Source organism: Ambystoma mexicanum, chromosome 5q (genome assembly GCF_040938575.1).
Source record: "Ambystoma mexicanum isolate Mex_15411 chromosome 5q, UKY_AmexF1_1, whole genome shotgun sequence".
Taxonomy (NCBI): Eukaryota; Metazoa; Chordata; class Amphibia; order Caudata; family Ambystomatidae; genus Ambystoma; species Ambystoma mexicanum.
Genome location: NC_090933.1, coordinates 1033708544 through 1033719225, shown reverse-complemented (window position 1 = coordinate 1033719225; position 10682 = coordinate 1033708544).

The window sequence follows — 10682 nt, the reverse complement described above, 5'->3', positions numbered from 1 at the left end:
GTGCCCTGCAGCGTATCAAGACTGGAGAGCCCGGCAGCGGAGGACTGCCAGCTACAGACCAGCCAACCAGAAGATCGAGAGGCCCATACGCCCACGACTGAAGAGCCCAGCAGCGTAGAGCCCAGCAGCGGATGCCTACCAGCAGCTGACCAGCCGACCAGGTGATCGAGGGGCCCGTGCGCCCGAGACCGAAGTGCCCGGCGGCGGAAGCCCGCCGACTGCAGACCAGCCGACCAGGAGATCGTAGGGCCCGTGAGCCCAGGACCGCAGCGCCCAGCAGAGGAGGTCCCGCGCCCCCTCGGCAAGAAGAGGACCGCGGACGCCAACAACGTGAAGAGCCCGCGAGCCGGAAGAGGCCCACAAGAAGAAGGAGACCACGAGGGAATACAGCAGGCCCACACGTCACGGAAGAGGAGACCCGCAGGCTCGCGGCATCCACCCTTCAAGTAAGGTGTCGGAAAGGGGTAGCAGAAGGGGAACCCTGAGTCTCCCACCCACGTGACACATCAGTAATCACACCTAAAGGTGACATTTGCAAAGGGGAACCCCGAATCTCCCACCCACGTGACACATCAGTTAACACACCTAAAGATGACATTTGCCAGAGTGCCGTTCTGCGCACAAGAAGCAGAAGGTGAACAGTGTGCCCCAACACACGAACCTACACCGCAGCAGAACAAGAGAGCCATTGTGCAAAAGCCTATTGGGGCACCCCGAGCATCTGCGACGCAGCACTCCACGCTGCACACCAAGAAAACCCACAACCAGGTGACAACACACGCACACCACCTCAGTGGACGTAGGACCACCAAGCGACACCACCATGTCATCTGCAGACGTGGCAGACCCTAATGCACCACCACCACCACCGGGAGCTCCCTCCTCTCATGCAAGCCTAATGAGGAGACCTGCCCCGTTCACGTTAAACCCACACCATGACCAGGGGCAAAGATGGGAAGAATGGATGGAGGAATTTGACGACTTCGTAGGTGCCATTGGCACGCAAGAACCTCCCAACATACTGAGCATATTTGCAAATGTCGCAGGGAGAGAGATCAAAAACATTATACGCACAATCCCTCAACAAGATCGCACCACATATGCAAGACTCCGGCAAGCCATTAACGAAAAGCTGGTCATCTCACCTAACCGGGACTATGAAAGATACACTTTCAACCAATGTGGCCAGCTACCTCACGAATCAATAGGGGAGTTCGTAATACGTCTCCAAAGGAAAATATCCAAATGTGACTTTGCTAACTTTAATGACGAAGAGGCCATTAGATTACGCATTATAGAAGGGTGTGTATCCTCGATGTTCCGGAAGCACCTCCTCAAGAAACCCTTATCCCTAAAAGAAGTGCTAGACCTAGCCAGGGTCTACGAAAGAGTGGACATTCAGGCAGCAGCCATTGAGAACCCAAAAAAGGGAGAAACTATAGCCGCAATACATCCCTATGCCCGCCAGCTAAACCCCCAACCAAGGACCAACCAGAGGTACCCGACACAACAAGCACAGGGTGACCGCCAATGCTATCGCTGTGGATTCGAATATCCACACAGAGGACCGTGCCCCGCCATCGGGCAACGGTGCATGAGATGCGGAATGGAGAACCACTTCCAAGTGATGTGCAAGGAACTACTACCGGAAGGGGGATCAACACGCCCACGACCTGCCCCTCGCATGATAGACGCACATAAAGAACAGCATCACCAAGTGGATAGGAACTTACCTCTCGTGCCATCATATCAACGCCCAAACACAGTGAGAGCTCTGGAGGGACTTCAGATTGAACCGGACAGGAAAGACCACGAACTATATGATGCCTATCAGGATGACTTCATGCGGGAACTAGAACGCGAAGACAACCGCAAAGCGGAAGCACCAGACATCCGGGAGCACGACAGGGAGCCATACCCCTACGCCCCACCACATTATCCACCAGGTGGAAATGAACAGTCTCAATACCTGCAAGACGGCTACGACCGAGAGTATGTATGCCTTCTCAGTGTGGAGGAGGAGGACACTGAGGCTCCCAGAGTAACAATTCAAATGGGAAGAGCCCAAAACAGATTTATCGTTGACACAGGAGCGACGGTAAACGTCATGAATGAAGACATTTATCGTGAAATAGTTTCGGCATACCCCATCCAAGAGTCTAAGACACACATCTTCCAATGGGGAGCAGCCCAACCCATGACATCAAAAGGGAAATTCCAATGCGATCTACGGCACAGAGACATCACAGCAACCGCCACGATACATGTGATAAGAAGCCCAGCTATTGGCCGCTGCCTTCTCAGTTACAGGACAGCTAACGCACTTGCCCTGATTGACCTACATTATGACCAGTCGGAGGTCATTGAAGGACTACCACTACCATGCGAATCCGTCAGGGCAATGATAGATAGACCGGTGGCAAAAAGGGAACTCAAGAACACTTTCCCCAAACTGTTCGAAGGAGTAGGTATGTTAAAAGGGCCATGCATCAAACTACACATAGACAAAAATGTCAGACCAGTTCCACAACACCCACGGAAAGTGGGTTTCCACCTCCAGGAACAAGTATCAAAGGAAATACAACTTCTCCTCCGGAATGACATCATAGAGAAAGCGGAAGGGCCAACACCCTGGGTGTCACCAATAGTAATTGTCCCCAAGGACAATGGTCGCCTTCGCATATGCGTAGACATGCGCATCCCAAATACCGCCATCCAGAGAGAAAGGCATCCAGGACCAGGATTGGAGGACATGCTAATCAGGTTAAACCAGGCGAGATTTTTCTCAAAACTTGACCTCAACCAGGGCTACCATCAACTCGTCCTGGATCCAGAGTCACGACCCATAACCACATTTGCGACGCATGACGGCCTGTTCCGTTATAAAAGATTAAATTTCGGCATCTCATCTGCCGCAGAAATATTCCAAGAGACCATCAGGCGTCTCATAGCATCGGAGACGAATGCACTAAACTACAGTGATGACATCCTGATATTTGGGAAAGATCAAGACCAGCACGATAGGGCTCTCAGAAACATCTGCTCCATCCTACAAGATGCAGGGCTAACACTGAATGAGTGCAAGTGCGTCATTAACAGAACAAGTCTCAAATTTTTCGGCCACATATTCTCAAACAACGGAATATCTGCAGACCCGGACAAAATAAAGGCCATCACTGATCTTCGAGCGCCGACGAACACAGCAGAGTTACGCTCGCTATTGGGAATGGCGGGATATTGTGCGCGATACCTTCCGAACTACGCCACAACGACTGACCCGCTCCGCAACCTCCTGAAGAAGAACCAACCGTTCATATGGGACGCACCCTGCCAGGAGGCATTCATAGCGATAAAAGAGGGACTTACCAACAACAAACAACTGGCATATTTTGATCCAAACTGGCACACCATCATCACAGTTGATGCGAGCCCGGTGGGACTGGGAGCCATCCTAGCACAAACTGACTCTGCAGACAACGCCCACCATGCAATAGTTGCCTACGCCAGCCGAGCCCTGTCACACACGGAAAAAGCCTACTCTCAAGCAGAGAGAGAAAGCCTGGCCGCGGTATGGGCGTGTGAAAAGTACCACCACTTCATCATTGGCCGGAAATTTACCCTAGTGACAGACCACCAAGCCCTACTATCTATCTTTGGGAACCCCAGGATGAAGATGCCACCCCGCATAGAGCGATGGGGGATAAGACTACAGGAATACGATTACACCATTATCCATAAACCAGGAGGAGATGCAAACCCAGCGGACTATTTATCCAGACACCCTCTACAGGACAAAGTTGACACTTTGGCACATGAGGCCACTGAATATGTCTTGTACCTATCGTCAAATGCCATGCCGCCCACCATCTCGACCACGACGTTCGAGGAAAGGAGCAAAGCCGACCCAACGATCAGGGCCGCTATCACACTCACTAGCTCCAACAAATGGAGAGAACGCCACTCAAGCAGAACTGAAGAAGGAGGGGTAGACCAGAAAGAATTGGACCGGCTAGCCAAAGTAAAAGATGAACTTATAGCAACTGACCAAGGGCTGCTACTACGAGGAAAGAGGTTAGTAGCACCAAGAGACCTAAGAAAGACACTAGCAACGCTGGCACACGTAGGACACAGGGGAATAGACAACACAAAAAGGTTCCTTAGGAACTATGTCTGGTTCCCATATATGGACATGATAGTGGAGGACATGCTCAGACACTGCAGACCCTGCCAACTGGCAGCCCAAGGACGAAACCCAAACCCCCTCCAACTCACCACGCTCCCAACGAGACCCTGGCAAAAGGTCGCAATGGACTTTTATGGACCCGTAGAAGAGGGAGGGTATCTATTAGTAATAATAGATGAATACTCAAGATTCCCGTTTGTTAAGCAAACACCCTCGACATCCTTCACTGACAATGCACCCATAGTGGATGAACTTTTCAGCGAATGGGGCATCCCCAATGTCGTGAAGACTGACAACGGGTCCCCTTTCCAGGGACGAGAATTTGCAAACTTTGCAAAGCACCTAGGCTTCTCCCATCAAAAAATCACACCACTCTGGCCCCAAGCCAATGGGATGGTCGAACGGTTTATGGCCACGATCAAATTGACCCGACAAAAGGCAGTAGCGGAACAGACACCCCATCCGAAAGCCATCTGCAGCATGCTCCGAAGCTACCGGAACACTCAACATGACGCAACTGCAAAGCCACCCGCTGAACTCATGGTGAGATACCAACCCAGGACGCGTATCCCACGATGGGAGGACTACACACCGGAAGAAGACCTAGCCATCAGGGAACGCGACGCTGAGAAACGAAGGAAAGCCAAGCAATGGGCTGACACAAGAAGGAGAGCAAAGGAACAACAGCTGGAAGTTGGACAAACAGTACTGGTCCGACAAACACAGCGCAAGAAAACGGATACTCGATACCATCCAGAGCCAAGAATCATCACAGCCATCAAAGGGCCCATGGTCACGGCAACGGGAGAACTAGGGGACATTACCCGTAACTCCTCATTCTTCAAGAAGCTATATCTGGAAGAACCTGAAACACCAGAGATACCCGACGAGAGCTTCAATGAGGACGAGGAAACGGAACCCCCAATAGAGTCAAGCGGCGAGAGCCGAGAATCACCAGGGAGACCCCCGAGGACGATAAAGAAACCGGTGAGGCTCATCGAACAGATGTAGCTGGACTGTCATGATAAGTACGGGGGAGGTGTTACACATGAATAAAAAAGACACTGCCCCTTTAAGGGCAGCCAAGGAGAAAGAGCGGGAGGAAGGACGGAAAGGGAGGGGCTGGAGGGAGGAGACGGGAGTTGGAGTTTGGAGGTGAATAAAGTTGGTTCACTGCGAATTTGGCTCCGTGTCATTTGTAGGCCTGATCAACCGACTGACACACGTCCATAAGACTGTTGAAATACAATTAACAACATAGTAATATGATGAATGTGATTGATTACTGTGGATCCATGTCTTGCTTGTGAGTTATTGTAATTTGACTCCCTTGGAGTCCAAGTTGAGATATGTTATGTCTAAATAAAACCAATAAAATGTGTTTATAAAAAAAACACTGAGTGTAGGAGAAAAGCTGTGGCCTTAGGCTCAGCTGAGCCCACTTGTAAAAAGGCTGAGGCTCCTAAACTTGAAGTAAGAGAGGTCCCCTTAGGAGATCCCTCCTTGGAGGTAAAAGGCATTAACTTTTGGGTGTAGCTCCCATAACTTCAAATAGGGACAAAGCCCCTAGGCGCACAAAGCTAGAGTTCACTTCAGTGACCCCACCTTTAGCTACTGCTAAGGCGAAAGAACCTCTTGAAAACCCACCAAGAGTGTTACACATGAATAAAAAAGACACTGCCCCTTTAAGGGCAGCCAAGGAGAAAGAGCGGGAGGAAGGACGGAAAGGGAGGGGCTGGAGGGAGGAGACGGGAGTTGGAGTTTGGAGGTGAATAAAGTTGGTTCACCGCGAATTTGGCTCCGTGTCATTTGTACGCCTGAGTGCGTGCGTATGAGCGGGGTCCAACACTGGCGACGAAGCCGATACGACCCGTTGCGTGCCGGCAGCAGTTTGGAGGGCCTGTGAGCCCAGCAGTGTGAGGAGGGCCTGCGCGCCCAGCAGCGTTCAGGGAGGGCCCGTGTGCCCAGCAGTTAAGGAGGGCTCGTGAGCCCAGCAGACCCGGTGGGCCCGTGTGCCCTGCAGCGTATCAAGACTGGAGAGCCCGGCAGCGGAGGACTGCCAGCTACAGACCAGCCGACCAGAAGATCGAGAGGCCCATACGCCCACGACTGAAGAGCCCAGCAGCGTAGAGCCCAGCAGCGGAGGCCTACCAGCAGCTGACCAGCCGACCAGGTGATCGAGGGGCCCGTGCGCCCGAGACCGAAGTGCCCGGCGGCGGAAGCCCGCCGACTGCAGACCAGCCGACCGGGAGATCATAGGGCCCGTGAGCCCAGGAGCGCAGCACCCAGCAGAGGAGGTCCCGCGCCCCCTCGGCAAGAAGAGGACCGCGGACGCCAACAACGTGAAGAGCCCGCGAGCCGGAAGAGGCCCACAAGAAGAAGGAGACCACGAGGGAATACAGCAGGCCCACACGTCACGGAAGAGGAGACCCGCAGGCTCGCGGCATCCACCCTTCAAGTAAGGTGTCGGAAAGGGGTAGCAGAAGGGGAACCCCGAGTCTCCCACCCACGTGACACATCAGTAATCACACCTAAAGGTGACATTTGCAAAGGGGAACCCCGAATCTCCCACCCACGTGACACATCAGTTAACACACCTAAAGGTGACATTTGCCAGAGTGCCGTTCTGCGCACAAGAAGCAGAAGGTGAACAGTGTGCCCCAACACACGAACCTACACCGCAGCAGAACAAGAGAGCCATTGTGCAAAAGCCTATTGGGGCACCCCGAGCATCTGCGACGCAGCACTCCACGCTGCACACCAAGAAAACCCACAACCAGGTGACAACACACGCACGCCACCTCAGTGGACGTAGGACCACCAAGCGACACCACCATGTCATCTGCAGACGTGGCAGACCCTAATGCACCACCACCACCACCGGGAGCTCCCTCCTCTCATGCAAGCCTAATGAGGAGACCTGCCCCGTTCATGTTAAACCCACACCATGACCAGGGGCAAAGATGGGAAGAATGGATGGAGGAATTTGACGACTTCGTAGGTGCCATTGGCACGCAAGAACCTCCCAACATACTGAGCATATTTGCAAATGTCACAGGGAGAGAGATCAAAAACATTATACACACAATCCCTCAACAAGATCGCACCACATATGCAAGACTCCGGCAAGCCATTAACGAAAAGCTGGTCATCTCACCTAACCGGGACTATGAAAGATACACTTTCAACCAATGTGGCCAGCTACCTCACGAATCAATAGGGGAGTTCGTAATACGTCTCCAAAGGAAAATATCCAAATGTGACTTTGCTAACTTTAATGACGAAGAGGCCATTAGATTACGCATTATAGAAGGGTGTGTATCCTCGATGTTCCGGAAGCACCTCCTCAAGAAACCCTTATCCCTAAAAGAAGTGCTAGACCTAGCCAGGGTCTACGAAAGAGTGGACATTCAGGCAGCAGCCATTGAGAACCCAAAAAAGGGAGAAACTATAGCCGCAATACATCCCTATGCCCGCCAGCTAAACCCCCAACCAAGGACCAACCAGAGGTACCCGACACAACGAGCACAGGGTGACCGCCAATGCTATCGCTGTGGATTCGAATATCCACACAGAGGACCGTGCCCCGCCATCGGGCAACGGTGCATGAGATGCGGAATGGAGAACCACTTCCAAGTGATGTGCAAGGAACTACTACCGGAAGGGGGATCAACACGCCCACGACCTGCCCCTCGCATGATAGACGCCCATAAAGAACAGCATCACCAAGTGGATAGGAACTTACCTCTCGTGCCATCATATCAACGCCCAAACACAGTGAGAGCTCTGGAGGGACTTCAGATTGAACCGGACAGGAAAGACCACGAACTATATGATGCCTATCAGGATGACTTCATGCGGGAACTAGAATGCGAAGACAACCGCAAAGCGGAAGCACCAGACATCCGGGAGCGCGACAGGGAGCCATACCCCTACGCCCCACCACATTATCCACCAGGTGGAAATGAACAGTCTCAATACCTGCAAGACGGCTACGACCGAGAGTATGTATGCCTTCTCAGTGTGGAGGAGGAGGACACTGCGGCTCCCAGAGTAACAATTCAAATGGGAAGAGCCCAAAACAGATTTATCGTTGGCACAGGAGCGACGGTAAACGTCATGAATGAAGACATTTATCGTGAAATAGCTTCGGCATACCCCATCCAAGAGTCTAAGACACACATCTTCCAATGGGGAGCAGCCCAACCCATGACATCAAAAGGGAAATTCCAATGCGATCTACGGCACAGAGACATCACATCAACCGCCACGATACATGTGATAAGAAGCCCAGCTATTGGCCGCTGCCTTCTCAGTTACAGGACAGCTAAAGCACTTGCCCTGATTGACCTACATTATGACCAGTCGGAGGTCATTGAAGGACTACCACTACCATGCGAATCCGTCAGGGCAATGATAGATAGACAGGTGGCAAAAAGGGAACTCAAGAACACTTTCCCCAAACTGTTCGAAGGAGTAGGTATGTTAAAAGGGCCATGCATCAAACTACACATAGACAAAAATGTCAGACCAGTTCCACAACACCCACGGAAAGTGGGTTTCCACCTCCAGGAACAAGTATCAAAGGAAATACAACTTCTCCTCCGGAATGACATCATAGAGAAAGCGGAAGGGCCAACACCCTGGGTGTCACCAATAGTAATTGTCCCCAAGGACAATGGTCGCCTTCGCATATGCGTAGACATGCGCATCCCAAATACCGCCATCCAGAGAGAAAGGCATCCAGGACCAGGATTGGAGGACATGCTAATCAGGTTAAACCAGGCGAGATTTTTCTCAAAACTTGACCTCAACCAGGGCTACCATCAACTCGTCCTGGATCCAGAGTCACGACCCATACCCACATTTGCGACGCATGACGGCCTGTTCCGTTATAAAAGATTAAATTTCGGCATCTCATCTGCCGCGGAAATATTCCAAGAGACCATCAGGCGTCTCATAGCATCGGAGGCGAATGCACTAAACTACAGTGATGACATCCTGATATTTGGGAAAGATCAAGACCAGCACGATAGGGCTCTCAGAAACATCTGCTCCATCCTACAAGATGCAGGGCTAACACTGAATGAGTGCAAGTGCGTCATTAACAGAACAAGTCTCAAATTTTTCGGCCACATATTCTCAAACAACGGAATATCTGCAGACCCGGACAAAATAAAGGCCATCACTGATCTTCGAGCGCCGACGAACACAGCAGAGTTACGCTCGCTATTGGGAATGGCGGGATATTGTGCGCGATACCTTCCGAACTACGCCACAACGACTGACCCGCTCCGCAACCTCCTGAAGAAGAACCAACCGTTCATATGGGACGCACCCTGCCAGGAGGCATTCATAGCGATAAAAGAGGGACTTACCAACAACAAACAACTGGCATATTTTGATCCAAACTGGCACACCATCATCACAGTTGATGCGAGCCCGGTGGGACTGGGAGCCATCCTAGCACAAACTGACTCTGCAGACAACGGCCACCATGCAATAGTTGCCTACGCCAGCCGAGCCCTGTCACACACGGAAAAAGCCTACTCTCAAGCAGAGAGAGAAAGCCTGGCCGCGGTATGGGTGTGTGAAAAGTACCACCACTTCATCATTGGCCGGAAATTTACCCTAGTGACAGACCACCAAGCCCTACTATCTATCTTTGGGAACCCCAGGACGAAGATGCCACCCCGCATAGAGCGATGGGGGATAAGACTACAGGAATACGATTACACCATTATCCATAAACCAGGAGGAGATGCAAACCCAGCGGACTATTTATCCAGACACCCTCTACAGGACAAAGATGACACTTTGGCACATGAGGCCACTGAATATGTCTTGTACCTATCGTCAAATGCCATGCCGCCCACCATCTCGACCACGACGTTCGAGGAAAGGAGCAAAGCCGACCCAACGATCAGGGCCGCTATCACACTCACTCGCTCAAACAAATGGAGAGAACGCCACTCAAGCAGAACTGAAGAAGGAGGGGTAGACCAGAAAGAATTGGACCGGCTAGCCAAAGTAAAAGATGAACTTATAGCAACTGACCAAGGGCTGCTACTACGAGGAAAGAGGTTAGTAGCACCAAGAGACCTAAGAAAGACACTAGCAACGCTGGCACACGAAGGACACAGGGGAATAGACAACACAAAAAGGTTCCTTAGGAACTATGTCTGGTTCCCATATATGGACATGATAGTGGAGGACATGCTCAGACACTGCAGACCCTGCCAACTGGCAGCCCAAGGACGAAACCCAAACCCCCTCCAACTCACCACGCTCCCAACGAGACCCTGGCAAAAGGTCGCAATGGACTTTTATGGACCCGTAGAAGAGGGAGGGTATCTATTAGTAATAATAGATGAATACTCAAGATTCCCGTTTGTTAAGCAAACACCCTCGACATCCTTCACTGACAATGCACCCATAGTGGATGAACTTTTCAGCGAATGGGGCATCCCCAATGTCGTGAAGACTGACAACGGGTCCC